Genomic DNA, 20,159 nt, shown 5'->3' with positions numbered 1-20,159 from the left:
AATGACAACTTATTGGAGCACAAACCTAAGAGTTGAAACTTGCACAGGAACCAGTAGGTGGTAAGGAAATTGAATTGTAATCGACAAATTACTAATGGCCCACTCTGGATACCTCTGAGATATAGAAACTCAACCTCACACAGAGTTATCAGGGGCACTGATGCTTTTATGATGTTTTCTTCTTGGAGCTCTACTATGTTTTCACAGTGAATATTGGAGCAAAATTCCCTCATACTTCTGCCAGGGGGTGGCAGGAAAAACATTTTGAAATATATCATAGCATTCCGATCTTCATAACAATGTACGTCTTCAGGAGCACATTCTGACCTGCTGGGTTTTTTTGTTGTTTTTGGTTTTGTTTATGTTTTTCATAGCTCACCAGACCTTGGGAAGAGGAAATGGCCACCTGTAGACAGATTTAGCCTTCCATTTGGAAGTGGTAAATATCCAACTCTGGCCCACTCTAGCTATACCATCTCATCCACAAAGAGGAAAATAGCAATGGTAAAAATTGACTAACATGTGAAGTTAACAGTCCAGAGGCAAAGACTCACTAAAAGACTGAAATCTAATTATAGGACTATAGAATGCTTCTTTCCCCTGACCTTTATGAACACATTACCAAAGGCCTATTTTCAAGCAGTTTGTTTTACCTAATATATCATACATGTCTGTTGAGAAAAATGTTACATTATAAACTAAAAGGCAAATACATACTCTGAAGAGACAGAGCAAGCATCAGAACCAAATTCAGATATGGCAAGGATATTAGAATTATCAGACTGGAAGTTTAAAACAGTTATGATTTATATGCTAAGGGTTCTAATGGATAAAGTGCACCACATGCAAGAACAGATAGGCAATGTAAGCAGACAGATGGAACCTAAGGAAGAATGCAAAATGAATACTGGAATTTGTAAAACTCTCTAACAGAAATTAATTATGTCTTTGGTGAACTTATAAGTTGACTCAGCATGGTGGAAAACAGAATTTCTGAATTTGATGACATCTCAATGGAAACCTTCAAAACTGAAAAGCAAAGAGAGCAGAAAATAAAACAAAACAAAATAAAGGAGAAGACATTATTTAAGAACAATGAGAAACTTGTTCATAATTTGAAGGACCAGGCCCAGACAGGATCATAGATGATTATAGCCAAACATTTAAGGAAGAAATTATACAAATTTTCTGCAATCTCTTTTAAAGGATAGAGCAGAGGGAAAATTTCCTAACTCATTCTATGAGGCCAGAATTACCCTGACATCAAAACTAAACAAAGACATCACAAGGAAAATAGTAATTCCAAACCAATATCTTTCATGAACGTGGATGTAAAAAGCCTCAATAAAGTATTAGCATGTCAAACCCAGAAACGTATTAAAAGAATTACATACCATGACCCAAAGGACTTTATCCCAGATATGCAAGAATGCTTCAACTTTTGAAAACCAATTAATGTAATGCATCATATAGTAAAAAATAAAAAAAAAACATGATATCAACAGATGCAGAAAAAGCATTTGACAAAATCCAACATTCATTCAAGATAAAAGGCAAACTATGGAGACAATAAAAAGATCAATAGTGCCAGGAGTTAGGTGAAGGGAAAGATGAAAAAGCAGGGTATCCATCTTTTTTTCAGACAGTGAAATTATCATGAATGATATTACAATGATGAACACATGCCATTACCCATTTTTACAAACCCATGGAATGTACAACACCAACAGTGAACCCTAATAAACTATGGAATTTGGATAATAATGATGTGATAATCATCAGTTGTAACAAATATTTTATTCCGCTAAGGGATGTTGACAATGGAAGAAGGCTATGCATGTGTGAGGTTAGTGGATATATGACAAATTCCTATACCTTCTGCTATAGTATATAGAATATATAGTGTATAGTCTATGCTATAGGATCTAAGCAGCAAATCTCATATCTCATACATGTATTATCTTGTATAATAGTCTATAAAAATGCCCTCGATACTTATACTTAGAAGCAAAATTTCTACCATTTTTTCCTATCATGTTTATTAACAATCCTTAATAAAACTGTAACTATTTGGGGATCCCTGGGTGACTCAGCGGTTTAGCGCCTGCCATCGGCCCATGGTGTGATCCTGGAGTCCCAGGATCGAGTCCCACATTGGGCTCCCTGCATGGAGCCTGCTTCTACCTCTGCCTGTGTCTCTGGCTCTCTCTCTCTCTCTCTCTTTCTCTCTCTCTCTCTCATGAATAAATAAATAAAATCTTAAAAAAAAAAACTAACTCTTCATACCATTTATTGTAAAAATGTAAAGATTTGTTGGAGAATTTCTTTCAAAAAATTTATGTTCCTTCTAAAGTATATGCCATCTTGGAATTATGTTCACATACTTTTTCCATAATGAACATACCAAATAAGAATCCAGGAAAGGTAAAGGTAATTAAATCATTTCCCACTTTACATCCTGGTTCAATAGGACATCAATAGGATTACTACAACTTAGTGTCAAACCTTCCAGCTGATAAACAACAGCATGTAATTGCCAACACAACACATGTAATCTACCATCACTCAATTTTATTTCACAATTTTCTGTCAACACATCCTACTTCCCTCCAATTTTTATCTGAAGCAATAGAAATGGAAGTATCTATTTTTCTCATAATCTCAAGAAACTATATTATAAGATATTTTAAGTCTACTAACAGAAGATAACAAAATAACAGTATTTTGAGGATTTTCAATTTTTCTCATTATAGTGCAGCTAGTGATTGACATCAAACTTTGTCAGTCAAAAATCAGTCACTGAATACACTTCACAATAGACAACTACCTATGTCTCACTTTGCACCAATCAAAGTCAGTGTATAATTGATCCACTCAGCAACTCATACTTTAAAAGGGAAAATTAAAAGTATAATTTGATACTTCTCTCTACTTCAAAGTCTTTGTTGTATTAAAGAGCTGTCTTTAAACTTAATATTTACCAAGTCACTTTGCTTCAGAACTTGTGGAAAGGAAATCACCTACTTATCCCCACCTTAAAAGGTTCAAAGAGTCTTCTGATTAATTCAATAAATTTGTATTGAGCCTCTCATATATATCAGTTATTGTACAAGGTGCTGGACATTTGTATAATGTTGAACAAAATAGGAGCTGTTCGCGCCCCTTGGAACTTTCTGTGATACGCCTTGTTAAAATAATCATACTAACATGTATGTGCTAAAATGACAAATAGAAGTGTGGCAGTGACACAAAAAGAAAGGCATTTTGTGCTATGAAAAATTAAAATATGTATTCATGCAATAAAATGCTCATTGAGCACCTTTAGATGTCACTTACTATGTTAATTACTAAGAATCAGCCAGCAATAGACTTAAATTCTCTGCCCTCTTGGAATTTCTATTCTAGTGATGGAAATACAAAAACAAATAAGGCAATAAATATATACTATGCAGAGGTTGGTGAGTGGTATAGAAGACAATAAGCAGAGGAAGACAGCTAAGGAGTTAGGTTGTCAGAGAATTTTTTTGAGAAAAGGGGCCATTCGCTCTATAAGCATTTCCAGCTTTCTTTTTATAGTTCAGTCAATCCTGAATAAGAGTTCCATTCCAACTGAATCTGCTAATACACCATTTGGTACACCCTGAATACTGGCCTTGGCTCCATTCACTTTCCCTTTTTTTTTTTTTGCATTAACATAATTTTGAAAAGTCCTTTTGGTTTCAGCATGTTTGCACAGTGTTGGTATAACTTCTATTTATACTTTGAGACCTACTTTAAGTAACTATTTGAAGTACCTTTATTCTTCAAGCACATTTATTATAATAGGATGCAGAGAAAAGTTACTAAAACAACACGACCCAGAAATGCAATTGCTAAAGAACATTATTTTAATGACATGTAGTAATCCCTGATGAGTTTTTGGTTTCCGGTCAACATAGTAAGTAGACTGTTCTGCTAATTACAAGATATGGCTGCCAAGGGTGATTGTCTTCATTTACAACAGGCATGAAGAAAAGGTGAGGTGTGAGAAAGTAGGATAAGTGTCATTTAAGCAAAGAAACAGGGGTCACTTACTGTCACACTAAACCAGTGAAATCCCATGACCACTCATTGCCTTAAATAAGCTTATATTCCTATAATAAAAGGAAAAATGGATTTGGTTGGGCAAATTAGTCTCCCTCATAGTGAGAACTTTAGAATTTAGCCTTCCAATGTTCCCATAGAGGAGAATGGAAATGGAATTCGAGAGTGTCAAGTATCTGACCTAATTATTCTCTGGGAGTGGAAATAGTAAAATGATATATTTATCAAGGACGCCTGGGTGGCTCAGTGGTTGAGCATCTGCCTTTAGCTCAAGGCTTGATCCCGGGGTCCTGGGATCGAGTCCCACTGTCAGGCTCCCTGCATGGAGCCTGCTTCTCCTTCTGCCTGTCTCTCTGCTTCTCTTTCTGGGTCTCTCATGAATAAATAAATAAAATCTTAAAAAAAAAAAAGAGTGTGTCAAAAGAAAGTATCTGACTTAATCATTCCCTGGTAGTGGAAATAGCAAAATTATGTATTTATGAAAAGAAGTTAGAACTAGAATCAATAGAAATTATGGAGCAATTGTATGTAGAGGCTGAGAGAGCTCAGGAAATAAGACAAAGTCTAATAACCTAACAGTTTAAAATTAGAAGGGTAATGCTATAGCTACCAGAATCTTAGTCCACTGGTTCTCAAATACTCTGGTCACAAGACCCTTATACACTCTTAAAAATCATTGAGGATCCTCCCGAAATAGCTTTTGGTTATTTGGTTGTAGCTATTGACACTTACTATATTGGGTTGTACAACTATGAATTATATATACATGCATATTTATTAATTTATAAGTATCAACATTTCTTGTTAGTATACTTAATGGAAAATAACTGCTTTTACCAAAACAAAAACTAGGTGAGGAGAGTGGTACTGTTTCAAATATTTATCTATTTCTTTGGCCTGATTTAACAGAAGATAACTGCTTTCTTGCTTTAGCTTCTATATTTAATCCCTTACACTCACACATGTTATGTAGCCTCTGGCAAACTCTACTGCACACTTTGAGATAATGAAAGTGAAAAAGGTAAATCCTATCCTACCACTATTATGAAAAAAAAAAATAGTTTTGACCTTGCAGATCCACTGAAGTGTCTCATCTTGCTCAAAAGCTCTTGGACCACACATTAATACCACTATCCTGGCCCAGAATTGACCAATATCTAATTGGTAGACTACTCGGAAAACTGTGGAACTGATTTTCTTTCTTTACTTCTTGCATTCCTATAATCCATCTTCTCTGTAGAACCAAAGAGATCTTCTGATAGAGAACAAAATAGTTACTTGACTCTGCCTTATAAGCCTAAAACTCTGCAATGATTTATCTCCAAGGCTTATGGCACTATGATAATTCAAAACATTCATAAGAACTTTTGACTTGATAGACCTTCAATAGCTAATTAAGAATGATTACAGATATTCTGTTTATGTTGTTCAATGTTTTTTATATTGATACTTCACAGATTTCTCTCTCCAACATTCAAGGCACAAAAATATTCATATATATTTTAATATAAACCAGTCAATGTTGATGTTCCAATAAGCTTACCCTTCACAAGAATTAATACTTTTATACTACCAAAGAATAAAACAAAATGGTCATTGAAACAACCGAAATGTCTCTTTCGTCATATAACAGCAAGTAATTATGAGTCATTGTCTTGGACACTGATGTGTTACTGTCAGTTTCAGATTGAATGGTATTTCCCAACCACAAAATATAACACATTAGTATACAAAATGCTAGTGAGATTAGCAGTATAGTGCTCTAAGGAAAGAATGGATTGGATGTCTAATGATTGGATGAGAAATATGAAGATGTAAATGACAATTATGCCTTTGCATCAAAGAGTACACTAAAAGATAAAGAATTAAAGTCAACAAATTGTCATCTATTCGTTACGATTGCTGAAAGCCATTGATTTTATCCCATGAAAATCAAGCTGGCTGACCCATAAAACAGAAGTGTCCAGGTATATCATCTAGATGCATGGCGAGTATACTATTCCACAGGCATTGGAAAATCAATATTTGAAACTTGGTTCCATGTCAAGGAACTAGGAATGAAAGTACTATTCATATATTTGGCCATAAATATTGGGATTACTCAAGAATACTTAGAAAGCAAAAAGAATGTGTGTCCCAAACAAATGTGATTTACACAAAGCTAATTACATTGTCATGCTTATAAAAATAATGAGAATGGCCTCATATAATTTTAGTGTACACAAATATTTTTCTACATTTTTTGCTGAAACTTAAACACTGTTCTCTGAACACCATCATGAGAAATATTTGCCTTTGAATAAGTTAGAAATATTTTGAATAAAAATTCAGGTGATGAGCAATATTTAAACCTCTTTATTTATGCAACACAAGTTTATTGAGCTCCTACATATCATATCAGCAGTACGATAAGCTCTATAGAGACTGAACTAAATGAACCAGTATTTTTTAGCCTTATGGTACAGTAATATTAATATTTTGTTATTGTTGTAATTATCCTGATTAATCAGTTCAGTAGTTCACTGAGCCTGAGTGGCTCAGTGGTTTAAAGTCTGCCTTGGGCCCAGGGCATGGTCCTGGAGTCTCCAGATGGAGTCCCTGGATCACAAGTCCCACATTGGGCTCCCTGCATGGAGCCTGCTTCTCCCTCTTCCTATGTCTCTGCCTCTCTCTCTCTCTCTGTGTCTTTCATGAATAAATAAATAAAACCTTTAAAAAATTATTTCAGTAATAGTAAAATGTTTTTATATTTTATCAGTTGAATTAAAGTATGTTCTTTGTATTTTCTATAATTTGCGATGATTAATAAAAGTGACGAATCAATGCCTTGTTTTTCATATAAGAAACATTACTCAAATAATCCAAATGACTAGCCACAACCAGTTATTAGGAAGAACAATAATTCAGTATCAGCATACATACATAGAGTGAGTGTAGGCTGTGCCTACTTAGATCTTTACACTCTATAATAATGTGAAATATTTATAAGCACATAGAAAATACTTTACTTATACTAATAAATTACCCATTTTAATGTCTGCAGGATCTTTAGTGGCATTTCTCCTATCATTCCTGATATTTAAAATTTGTATCCTTTTCCCTCAATCAATCAGACAGGAACCTTATCAATTTTATTGATCTCGAGTAACAACTTCTGGTCCCATTAATTTTTTAAAAATTTCTATCTGATGACTTATGCTTGTTATTGTTTCCTTTCTTCTGTTTATTTTAGACTTAATTTGTTTTGGGTTGTTCTTTTTTTCATTTACAATGGAAGCATTAGTCATTGATTCAAGACCTTTATTCTTTTCCAACATAAGTGTAGAAGGCTATGAAGTTAGTTCCCTTTTAACACTGCTTTAATAGCAGCCCATAAATACGATCTTTTGGCTCAGTTTAAAATACAGTACTTTTTTTAGTTTTGCTTTTGATGTTTCCATTTTTTAATGGATATAGATTTATTCAGTTTATTTCTCAAAGAGTGAGCTTTGGTAACCCGTAGCTTTCAAGGAAATTGTCTATTTTATTTGTTGTGAAATGCATTGTCATGTTAGCTACTGTCACTGCCCAGCAAATAATTTTAAACCCAGCAACTTAAAAACAACAAACCTTCATTATCCCACAGAATTTCTTAGGGTCAGGAATCTACAAGTTGCTTAGCTGAATTCCGCTGGCTCAGTGTCCTTCATGTCGTTGCAGTCGGGCTGTCAGATGAGGCTACAAATCATATCAGGGCTCAAATGAGCAGGAGAATCTGCTCACACACTGTTTTGCTAGCAAAGCCTGATTTCTCATTAATCAGAAATCTCTGTTAGTCAGAAACCTCTGTCTCTTATGTAGGCCTTTCCAAAGTCTGCCTAATTGTGATGGTCTCTCTCATAAGGGACAAAGGAAGAGAGAGGGAGATTTGAAAAGACATAATCTACACTGTTTTATAATCCATTCTTGTTAGTGACATACATCTCCTCTACCATATGCTATTGGTTACACAGATTAATTCTGGATAACAATATGTACCTTTAACTTATCATTGTACACTTAATATGAATATTGTTCCACTCCATATAAGTTTAAGAACATTAACAACATTTCCTTCAGACTGAAGAGTTCATTTGAGGTTTTTTTTTTTTTTTGTATGTTTGTTTTTGCAATTTTACTGACAACAAATTCATCTTTGGATTAAGATTATCAGAAAATGTGCTTGTTTTTCCTGCTCTTAAATAACATTCTTGCTGGATATTGATTTCTAGATTGGCAGTGATTTTTGTTACTGTTTTCATCACTTTAAGGATTCTGTTTCTTTGTCTCTTGGCCTCCGTTTCTGAGGCGATTCATCATTTATTTGTATACCTTCTCTATGTAATGTGACTTTTTTCCTCTGACTACTTTTAAGTTTTCTCTCTATCCTTGGCTTTTAAGGTTATCTATGATGTGTGGTTATTGTTTGTGTCCTACTTCGATTTAATTGCATTTCAGAAAACCACATTGATGTTTTTCACCAATTTTGAAAATGTGCAGCTGTTGGATTTTCAAACATTAGTGCAAGATATTCTTCAGTGATCTTTTTCTTCAATCTGATGCAGCTATCAAACCTATCTAAATAACTACTCCTTTTCAGATATTTTACTTAATTTCAATTTTTTATTATTTATTTATATTTGTTTCATTTTCTTTTCTGAAATTTGTTATCTGTCCACATACCATATCAATGTTTTCCTTAAGAGCTTTGAACATATTTAAAATACCTCTTTTAAAGTCCTTAACCTAATAAAGGGGAAAGGAGAAAAATGAGCAGGAAATATCAGAAAGGGAGACAAAACATGAGAGACTCCTAACTCTGGGAGGTGGGTGGGGTGTGGGGGTGACTGGGTGGTGGGCACTGCGGGGGGAACTGGATGGGATGAGCACTGGGTGTTATTCTATATGTTGGCAAATTGAACACCAATAAAAAATAAATTTATAAAAAATTAAAAAAAATAAAGTCCCTTGACCACTGATCCCAACATATATCATCTTAAAAACAAAACAATACAAAACAAAAAACCTTTTTTATGTCACCTTCTTCTGCTTCACATGACATAAATTTTGTTTTATTCTATACATCTGCATGATACCTTGAAGAGATTTTTAATTATATTCAATGGCTTTGTTCTGGCAGACAACTAATGGTAGATCATACTTGTCCTTTCACACTTATTGTTTGATAGAGTTGATATATATATATATATATTTTTTTTTTTTTTTTGAGTTGATATATTTTTAACTTTGCCTTAGACTCAGGGTATGTCATATGTTGGAGGGTAGAGCCCTTACGGCCTGTCTTTCCATTCAGGTTTCTGAACTAAATAAATTCCCCAGTGAAGTATGCCCACCCTGGTTGAGCCACAATTCCAACAACCTTCAGATCTGCTTAATGTGTAATACCTCTCTTCAGTGTTAGGTGCACCACCACAGCTACTCTCCACTAAGTTTTATGGAAATTCACCCTGCATATGCACAGATCAGCCTTGCAACAGGGCCTTGTAGATTGTTGAGTCCTCTTTTCTGCTCAGATCTTTCTTTTAGGCCCTCCATAAATTCAAGCTGCATAAGCAGCACCTGAATGCTGATTCCTACCTTCTCTACTCATAGTGCTTTGTCTTGCTTGCACCCCACTTGCATGGGCCCCAGTCTAGAGTATGACCTAAGGCAAGGAGCTAGGATAAATATAGAACTCACATTTTATGTTTTTTTTTTTTTCCATCAAGGATTATAGTTCTTCACTGTCTGTTGCTTAATGCTTATAATAAAATACTTGAAAGTAGTTGTCTCTTATATTTTGATCAGACACACAACTATTTATAGTGGAGAGCTGGTTCAATATAGTTATTTTACCATGCTCTAGATGGCAATGAATGAGTAATTTAATGAAGTTTAGGATAACAAATGGATGCAATACAATTTCTTTTTATTTTTTTAATATTTATTTATTTATTTTAGGGAGTGGAGAGTGATAAAGGAAGAGAGAATCTTAAGCAGATTCTGTGCTGAGTGGGAAGTCAGTTGTGGGGCTCAACCTGAGCTGAATCCAGGAGTTGGCTGATTAATCAACCAGCCACCCAGGTTTCCCAGATATAATATAATTTTAGTGCATATTTGTTGACCAATTAGATGAATAAATGTATTACTCATAGACAAACATGATCTACTGTTAAAATAATGCACAAAGATCCTGAAGCCATCAATTTTATGAACTTCTGGTCCAATTCCTACATAATATGCATTTCTCCAAAGATTCACATGGTCAAATTGTTCTCCAATATAAGTTATCGAATTTGGTTGTTATGTAATAACTTCCAACCAAAAATCATAATTTTCAAATTAATGCTTTCTAGAATACCTATGAAAGGATGGATTTTCCTTTTTAGATATTATAAAAAACAAAAATAACTAAATATATAAATATATATCATGGGCAGTCCCGGTGGCGCAGCGGTTTAGCACCACCTGCAGCCCAGGGCGTGATCCTGGAGACCCGGGATCGAGTCCCACGTCCGGCTTCCTGCATGGAGCCTGCTTCTCCCTCTGCCTGTGTCTCTGCCTCTCTCTCTCTCTCTCTCTGTGTCTCTATGAATAAATAAACAAATCTTTTTAAAAAAATAAATAAAATAAATATATATTATAAAAAACAAAAAGGAACCTATTCACTTCCTCTTAGATTTACTCGTAAGAATATATTGAAGGTAAAAAAAAAACAGCCATTACACCTTTCAGTTATTTTTAGAAATTTCAAAAATCTATTCTTTAAGTAAAACAGTATGAAAATAATTTAATTTTGTGTCCCATTTGTTAAAAATAATAAAATTTCAGTTTACCATCTTAAGCCATAATATTTGCAGTTCAACTGATTAAAACTGCCATTTTTTTGTAAATAAGACAATTTGGTGATTTTATGAGCAATGGATTTAATGATATTTGATTTAATGATATTGATCTCTTTCTTTATTTCTTGAATTAATTGTATTTTTCTGTAGTAAACTTTATGTGTCATGATTACGGAGATCTAAGAAAATGTAGAATGGACATTAAATGTTCATCCCTAATTAATAATTAAGGCACAACAGAGGAAACAAGACAATTTATTCTGACAGGCAATATTACCTATCTCCCAGATCACTTTGTTCTGTCAGAAGAATCTCAGTCCCAATGACTTTATTTCAAATATATTGCTTTTGAAATAACAGCAGGGACTTGTGGGCTTCTCAGCATCTCTTGTTTACCATCTAGTGTCATGCTTAATGATCAACATTAAAGTTATGGCTTCCAAATCACCTTAATTAGGGTTGCAGAAGCTTTAAAAAGTTCCTTTCAAACAGCTCAGATCATCAAATTAGATTGCCCTCGTATATTGTGATTATATAAGGTCTCATAGTGAAACATCATAAAAACATTTCCAATCAGACATCCTGCAGTTCCTTTTCAAGATACATTTTCCCATCCACAGCTCTTCCATGAGTGCATTGTGTCCTTTCTCCACTCTCCAAGCTTATAGTTGATTGGATCAGAACAGGGCACCTGAACCAAGTAGCATAATGCTTAGGTTAACCCAGGGCTATGGAACAGGTCAGCTACATACCACTGTGCCAAAACTGTAACAATCTACTTTAACTGAATTCTCCTTCCGTTTTTTAAAAAGATTTTATTTATTTATTTGAAAGAGAGAGAGAACAAGCACAAGCAAGGGGGCGGGGCACAAAGGGGAGGGAGAAGCACGTTCCTCAATGTGGAGCAGGATCCCAGGACCCTGGGATCAATGACCTGAGCCAAAGGCAGACACTTAACCTACTGAGCCACGCCTGTGCTCCATTATTCAACTCTTTGAATTGTGGATTAGGAAATGTTTTTTTGCATAAGTAGTCTGATATATTTTTTCTAAGTAAACTCACTGAAATATGACATATACAGGAAAATATAGGAATCATATGTTTGCAGCTTGTTAAAGTTTCACAAATTGAACCAACCTATGTTACCTGCCACCAGAATTATGAACTTGAATATCTTCAGCACTCAAGAATTTTCCTTATGGTATTTCCAGTCACTAACAACTCACTAGGAAATCACTATCCCTACGTCTATCACTGTATAATATTTTTTCTCTGTTTCTAAAGTTGTTTTGAATAAATAAAATCATATATTATTTACCTGCTTTGACCTAACATCTTTTGCTTAATTTGCTGTTTTTAAGATGCATCCATGTTGTTGAGAAAAGTCTATACTCAAGGTGTTGTAAGGGCAGCATTACTTCTAAAGGTTTAAAGGAAAAATGATTTTCTTGCCTTTTCTGGCTTATAGAGGCTGCCTGCATTTCTTGGATCATGGCCCCTTTTTAATATCATTCCAATTTTTTGTCCCATCATCTTCTACTTCTTACTTTGAGTTTTCCTGCCTTCCTCTTATAAAGACTTTTGTGGTTACATTGGGTCTACTCAGATAATACAAAATAATCTCCCTATTTCAAAGCCATTAATCACATATGAAAAATTCCATTTGCCATGAGATAATATATCAAAGGTTCTGAGAGTTAGGACACAGAAATTACTTTGCCAACCACAATGATGAAGAAAAGAGTAGAAGTCTAGATTTTAGTTCCAAATGTTTTTTTGTTGTTTTTGTTTTGTTTTGTTTGGGATTTTTTTTTGTTTTTGTTTTTGTTCCAAATGGCTTGAAGACTATTAGGATATGAGCATTAGAAGCAATTTTGTGGTGTGGCCTAGGCTGCCATTACTTTTTCTTTTTTTTTTTTTCTTTTCTTTCTTTCTTTCTTTTTTTTTTTTTTTGAACACAAGAAGTGAGGATTTTTCTACCACCCTGTGTATATGTATACATGTGTGACTATTAGCTCTACAGTGTTCTAGTTGTCTTTGGTGGGTCTCACAAACTTCTTAGGATGACCAACTTATTTAATACCCCATGAACTAAAAGGTGTAAATTGAGACCAAGTAACGGAAATAAAGACTGTCGGGATCCCTGGGTGGTGCAGCGGTTTGGCGCCTGCCTTTGGCCCAGGGAGCGATCCTGGAGACCCGGGATAGAGTCCCACGTCAGGGTCCTGGTGCATGGAGCCTGCTTCTCCCTCTGCCTGTGTCTTTGCCTCTCTCTCTCTCTCTGTGTGACTATCGTATAAAAAAAAAATAATAATAAAATAAAAAATAAATAAAGACTGTCAGATTTATTAAGTCACTTTTAGAAATAATGTATTAGGGATGTAAAAGTCCAAGTGTTAAGATATTTCTTTATAGCTACACTTAGTTCTTAGGCTCATGACTCTTTAGTATTAAACTTTTTTGTGAATAGTTTATAGCTACAATAAAATTATACCTCAAAGCAATTAATTAATATGCATGACCTTGAGAAATTTGGGGGGAAAAACAAAATGTGTCTAAAAAATAACAAAGTTTAGATTGATTTTTAAAATGCATATTTGATCTCTATAATAAAATGTTCTTTGGCACATGAGTATGTTTATAATATTTAAAAACCTAACTTAGATTCAATAATTCTATATTGGTAATATGTCACTGTGTTTTGTCTTCCAGTTTGATTTGTTTTAGTTGTTATTAGTGAATTAGATTTAAGATTAAAGGTATTCAGTTGTTTGTACATGCAGTTAGATGAGGCAAATGAAGGACATTCTCAAAGCATTTGTTTTATCATATATATTTCATCTTTAATAACAATTTAATACCCTTCTTATATCATTTCATGGAATGCTACTTCATGACAAATTTAATTTTCATAAAAATATATATATATATGAAAAGCAAAATAGAATTGTGGTTATCCACAGTTATATTTGTATCTATCTATATATATTTATATAAAATTCCTTATATCTGAGAATTAGTGTGTCCTCAGTAAACCATTCTTATCTTATTTCTTTCTAAGAAGGTGGCACGCTTCCTTGGAGCTTCTGGCTTACTACCAGAAGGAATCTATTCATATTTTTTCAGTTCTAAATCTGTAGTAAAAGATGTCAAGATGAGCTCTCAAGCAATTATATATTAAAATTATCTCACATTTTAGTACGTTAATTGCCATATTAAAATGTGATATTGATCTAATATTTTAGATACTTATACTTAGTGAATTCAGTTAGCAAATTCAAGAAATATGTCAGGTTTTAGATGAAAGTTATTATGTTTTATTCAGTCTTTATAGAGTGCTAATGTAACAAGGGTTTATTTAATATCTATTTCTGTGCACTTCACCAAATGTTGGTTAAGTGGGAAAAACTATTATACTATGCAATTTATCTTAAACAGGGACTTCAACTCTAATACTTCTATCAGAAGAGTATGGGGTACACTGAAGGAAGTTTTGGAAGACAGTATCACCAATGTACACCAATATTCAGGTTTTATTTCCCCTTCTATGCACAAATATATAATCTACTCCAGTTTCCACTTCCAGTATAACCACCTAAGTTTCTAACAGGCCAACATTCTTGCAGATTAGAACCATGAACTCTGTACAATACACAACAAGCTACCTAAAGGATCTAGAAAGTGAATAAAGGTAGAAGATTCTAGAAGGAGGTAGAAACTTGGATGAAGAGACGAGCATGTGATATACTCCACCACCACCACCACGTCCTCCCTTTTTTATTTGCTATGCCTGTGGGAATGCTGCAGTCATCCATTTTTGTTGTTCTGTCCTGTTTTGTTTTGTTTTGTTTTGGTTTGTTGTCTTTTGGGGATTTTTTGGCTGGCCAAAACTTTGATGGCTCACAGCCTTTTGACTTTGAAATGCAAGAGGCCAGTGATCAGGGCACCTATAGCCACTAAAATGATAGAATGAGATGAAAATAGTAGAAGATAATTGTAGAAAATGGAGAACAGAGACAGAAGCCAAATTTCTATGTACATGTGCAAATCTTTGGCTGGCCCCATTGCTACCACACATGGACAGACTATAAACAACCCAGATAAAGAGAAAGAAAAGAGAGAAGAAAAGTAATGAAAAGAAAAGAAAAGGAAGGGAAAGAAAAGGATGGGAAAAGAAGGACCAGACCAAGATGTGAGCTCCTGTAAAAGACAGAATTTTTAGTTTGTATACAACCAAGTTAATTGCCAGTTGAAGCAATAATACTAACACTCATGGAAGAAACTGAGTAGAATCTAAAGTATACACAACATAACATACAAGAACAATCCAAAATTGCTTGATATATGAAGAAATAGGAAAATGTAGCCCATTCTTAGAGAAAATAAAATCAATGGATACCAATCCTGATATTTTAGAATTATCAGAGAAAGAATTTAAAATAGCTGCTATAAGTATGCTTGATGAGATAAAGGAAAATTGCTTGTTTGGAACAAGAAGATAGAAAATATCAGCAGAGAAACTACACTTAAGAAAATGAAAAATGATAAAGTACCTGAGTGACTCAGTAGGTTAAGTGTTCAACACCTGGTTTCCCCTTACGTCATGATCTCAGGGTCCTAAGACCGAGCCCTGTGTAGGGCTCTGTGATCACTGGAGAGACTGCTCAGTAATTCTCTCTCACCCTCTCCCTTTTCCCTTCCCCACTCAAGTAAATAAATAAATCTTAAAAAAAAGAAAAAATAATAATGGGGCACCTGGCTGCCTCAATAGGTATGTGCCTAACTCTTGATCTGGCTCAGGTCACGATCTTGGGTCATGAGACCGAGCCCCATTATGGGCTCACAATGGTTGTGGAGCCTGTTTAAGATTCTCTCTTCCTCTCCCTCTGCCCAACCCTCTACACCCAGCTTGAGCCTGTGCTCTCTTTTCTCTCTCTGAAAAAAGAACAAGATGGAAATTGTAGAACTGAATAATATAATATCTAGAATTTAAACATTTCTAGACAGCTTAAATATCAGAAGGATGTTCATATAAAGCATCATCAAATTTTCAAACAGTTCAATAGAGATTATCCTATGTGAAAACAGATTGTTTTAGAAAAGGGGAAAAAAAAAAACATAGCAATTTCTTGAGTGATATTAAAAAGTCCAAAATATGTGTAGAATTCTACAGAGAGAAAGGAGAGAGAATGTCAGAACTGATGGCCCCAAATTTTCACAATTTTATGAAAGACTTAAATCTGTATATTCAATTAGCCCACTAGACTCAAGAAAGATAAATGTGAAGAAAACCATGCCCACAAAACACTGGAAACAAAAGATAAATAAAATGTCTTGAAATTAGCCAGAGAAAAATGACCTTTATACCGGGGAACCATAATTATAATGACCATTGATTTCTCATAAATAACAATACAGGCCAGGTAACAGGACCCTGAAATCATGACCTTGAGATCATGACCTTAGCTAAAATCAAGAGTCAGACATTTAACTGATTGAGTCTCCCAGGTGCCCCATGTTTGCAAAACTTTTAAAGTTTTGCTGTGTTACAAAGAAATAGAGACAATAGTAGTGCATATTTTCAGCTATGTGTATATGTTAATTTTCTCTGTCTCTTACTGGGTCAAATATATCCATTGACAAATATGAAATCTGAGCCTATATCCATTGTAAATTTACCTAAAAGTGTAAGTATGAAATACAGAGATTAAAATAGAGAAAATAAAACATAACAGGATAAGTGTAAGCTACATATCACATTAGATTTCACAAAGGTACACACTACGTGATGATATTATAAAAACTTTTTGACGGAATAATGGGGAAGATGAAAACAAATAAAAGAATATAATATTTCTCCATAAAGAAATTATAAAGTTGAGAAATAAGTCAATCAGAGAAACAAATACCATATAATCTCACTCATGTGTGGAATTTAAGAAACCAAATGAGCCAAAGGAAAAAAAAAGGAGACAAACCCCAGAAATAGACCCTTAACTAGACAAAACAAATTGATGCTTACCAGAAGGGAGTTGGGTAGGGGGATAGGGGAAAGAAGGGATGGGGTTTCATCATCATAATGATGAAAAAATAAGATAAAATCAAATGATTAAAAAAAAATTCTAAAGTTGAATCACAGTAAAACTAAAAAAGTAGGAAACCTTATAGTAATTGATTTATTCTACAAATTACAAAGATCTCTAACAAAAACAAATACCAAGTAATTAAGTGAGATAAAAAATACTACAGCTGATAATATGGAAATGGAAGAAGGGACTTCTGGCTATTCTTTAATATTTCTGGATTTCTTATTTAGACAATATGTATGTAAAAAATAGGTAATTAAATTTCAGTAGAGCTTTTTTTTTTCTTCAGTAGAGCTTTTTAAGCCAAATTTCTCATAATTTTTAGTCTGCAAAACAGTTAAAATGGTAAGTAAGTGGAGTAATATGGAATATTTTGCTAATGTGAAATGTTATCTACACCTGAAAAGGGCCAATACAATAGGAGGTTATGCCCTCCCTTTTGCTCTTCATCAGCTCTTTGTAAAGCTTCTCTTCTGCCTTATTTGGTTCTTATGCTGGTTAATATAACTTGAGTTCTTTTCCTTAAATTTGTTTGTATTTCCCCTTCTTCAGTGAATTAGATCATTATCTTCAATAATCTGGGACTTCACTGTCCAATGAACAAATCATGTAAACAGCAGGTAACCTGTGGGATGGCACACTTTTGAGGAGTCTAACCAGGTAAGATGTTACTTAGCAATATCAAACACTAGCCAATTCTACAAGTGACAAACACACAGTGTATTTGTGGTTAACCCACCACTCCCAAAGGTCTGCCATGCCAAGAGGGTGAAGAATTGGATGTTCAAAATATGCTAGTCTAGCATCTTAAAATTATTCTCAGTTTTTGATGCTTCACGGTATTCTTGTTCTTAGTAATTCAATTTTTCCTGCTTGATAAAATGTTTGAAGTTTCCAATAGTCCATGTCATTACACTGTTTAGTGTTCGCAGTGAATGGTGACCTTGATCATTGCTTTCCTTTGTATATTTTCAATAAAAGGACTCATGAGCCTAAAGATACTTTAGCAACCATGATATCTCCTTCTAAAATAGATCTGACATTGTCATTAGTCATTCGGAGAAGCCTGAGCTGTTAACCTACTTTGTCTTTTCACTGGACATCAAATGCTGAAGTTTACAAGGCAAAATTTATTTTCCTCTCAATCAGATGTCTGTCTGCTATTTTAAAAAGCATTGAATACAGCACTGCAAATATAATTCTGGAATAATTAGAGTTTCTTTTCTCTTCAGTTCTTTACACTAGTCTTTAAAATTTGAAATAAATACAAATTTTTCTTAGATTTTTGATTACTTTTCTCTCATGAGGTTATGTACCGTTCAAAATGTTCAAAGTTAAAAGAAAGTAAATAATGTTAAACGCAACTAGAGTGTCTTTTCCCCAAATGGTGTTCTCCTCAAACGCCAAAATAGAATTCTGTTTCCTATGCTGTCAGTTTATCACATTTCAGTGTCAGAAACATTGTTAAGTGAGGTCAGACATGCTTTCTGTTTTTGAAACTGATTCTGATAAAGCTGCTGAATTTATAATAATGTAACACAAACATCTCAAAACTTACCATAAATCCTAGCAGCTAAATAAAGGGTATCTGGTCAGTGGGTTCACAGTGACAGCTAAGGATGGCTCTGATGGTCCCAGTGGCAACCTGGCTTGGTGTGATGTGGTTTGCTAACATGGAAAAAGAGAGACAAAAGCCTTAACAACAGGAGAGAGGGTAGAGTATAATTAAAGCCACAGCCAGATTTATACTCTCATATGGTTTAGGATATTGCATACACAATACTACATGACTGGCCCGCTCAAGCATATAGGTTTCTTTTTTTTGTTTTTTTGGTTTTTTGTTGTTGTTGTTTTTGTTTTTTTTTTTGTTGTTTTTGCATATAGGTTTCTATTGAACAAAATAGAGCAACACAGAAGGAATTTAAGCACACCAATTTTAGAAGTGAAATGTGAATCTGAACAAGTCTTTGTATCCCAAAAGAAAAGGGAATTATTTTTGCTTAATTTTCCTAATAGCTACAGTGTGCATTAGATCTAATTAAATACCTATAGAAGGTTATGTTTGTTAGGTAGCTTAATTCAGTGAAATAAGTCAATACAGTGAGTCATTTGCCACCATACAAACTTACATAGAAGTAATAGTTGACTATTTTCAGCTGATTAGTAATCTGTACTGGCATCATATATAGTATCAGACAGTTCAAGAAAATATGAAAAACACACAAAGATTAATAAAATTCAATTATGAAGTTATAATTAACAACATTCCCATGAATCTTATACATATATAGTATTATATATATGATACTAAGCACTGCTCCAATAGCAACAGCCATTTTTCAGTTTCATGTTGTTACATTCTTAATTATAAATTAAGTGTGCATATTTTACATAATTCAACGCTTCTATCCTTTATATGTTTCTTTTTATATATATAAAGATTTTATTCATTTATTTATGAGAGACACAGAGAGGTAGGCAGAGACACAGGCAGAGGGAGAATCAGGTTCCATGCAGGGGACCTGATGCGGAACTCAACCCCAGGACGCTGGGATCTCGACCTGAGCCAAGGGCAGACGCTCTACCACTGAGCCACGCAGGCACCCATATCCTTTATGTTTCAATCACAATGATCATAGAACATTAGCACATGAAAAGAACAGTATTAGTCTATGTACTGGAATTAATTGGTATATTAATTAATGTATACACCTTGAGTTATTTATAAAAATGTCATATAGGAATATTTTGTCCATTAGTACTATCAAAGTGCTTCAAAAATTACAAACATTGATTTCATTTGGACTAGCCCTTCCACTTGAAAGTCACCTAAAATATGTAGGTACTTAATGTCTCCCAATTTTGTTGACTAGAAGTGAAATTACTAAAGAAACATTTAAACATGTAATTCTATTTTGCTTCCTCAATTTATGCAATGTCTCCATGCCCTTTCTTTTTAAATTTCCATAGTCATAGAATAAACTTATCTGTAATAAAGCTAGTGTCAGTCAGTCCATAGGGAGTTACTGATTCTATACAGACAAATAGTGGGAACAGGTGAAGAGAGTCTAAGTAAAGGGAACTTTGATCTGGATAAAATTATACATATCATTAGGAAAGGTATACA

The sequence above is a fragment of the Canis lupus genome, chromosome 3 (assembly GCF_003254725.2).
Source record: "Canis lupus dingo isolate Sandy chromosome 3, ASM325472v2, whole genome shotgun sequence".
NCBI classification, from domain to species: Eukaryota; Metazoa; Chordata; class Mammalia; order Carnivora; family Canidae; genus Canis; species Canis lupus.
The sequence above is the reverse complement of the archived record's forward strand: the minus strand, read 5'-3'. Positions refer to the sequence as shown.